Genomic DNA, 995 nt, shown 5'->3' with positions numbered 1-995 from the left:
CAGACACACACAAACATCTTGTTGCAACATTTTACAAAAATCAAGATTGAATATATTTGGTCAAAATCCTATGTTATAAAAGATGAAGTGCAATGCAGGCTATTTAAAACAATATTGGCTGATCTAAACAATAGACAATGCTGACCTAAAATGCAAAATGATTGCCCTCTCTCTCTTCACTGTTCCCACATCTCAGACCTCAAATACATAACATATTACCCTTTTTAGACAGTTTAGTAAAGAGTAAAGAAAATACTATTCAAAACTTACTAGCAGTTGCCAAGTGGTTACCAGTCTTACTTTTCCAATACAAATAAGACCAGTCTACCTTTTCATAACTGAATAAAAAAAGTTATGACCAGCCTGCAACCAGCCCCAGTTCTTTATTTACCCTTGTAAGATCACAAGTACCCTTGTAACTTGTAAACCTTGTTACTACCTTTCTGGGCCTTGAATGTGTCAGTTGCATTTCTGTCTATGGAGGATCAGAAAGCTGTCGGATTTCATCAAGAATATCTTAATTTGTGTTCCGAAGATTTTACAGGTTTGAAACAACATGAGGGTGAGTAATTAACATCAGAATTTTCATTTTTGGGTGAACTATCCCTTCAATTTTTTATATTTTCAGTTATAATTTCAGTTCATTTCAATTTCAGTATGTTTTAGTAATTTTATGTGCTTGTCATTTTTAATCATTATTTTTAATATATCTTTTTATATTTATTTTTCATTTCAGTTTCAGCAATTTTAGTACTTGGAATGATTTTATTTCAATTAGTTGCCAAGGCAACATTTTGAATTTTTGAATTGGAACATTTTTAAACATTTTGAAGAAAAATATAGATTTTAGATTAAAAACTTGTTTTATTCCAATTACTGAAAACGATTTTTAATAGTTTTAATTAATGTTGATTAATTAACACACCAAACCATGCTCAAGTGCTCCAAAAAAAAACAAAATATGCAAAAAATGGAAAATAAAAGGTGCCTTTGAT

The sequence above is a fragment of the Sinocyclocheilus anshuiensis genome, unplaced genomic scaffold (genome assembly GCF_001515605.1).
Source record: "Sinocyclocheilus anshuiensis isolate Anshui unplaced genomic scaffold, SAMN03320099.WGS_v1.1 scaffold245, whole genome shotgun sequence".
Taxonomy (NCBI): domain Eukaryota; kingdom Metazoa; phylum Chordata; class Actinopteri; order Cypriniformes; family Cyprinidae; genus Sinocyclocheilus; species Sinocyclocheilus anshuiensis.
The sequence above is the reverse complement of the archived record's forward strand: the minus strand, read 5'-3'. Positions refer to the sequence as shown.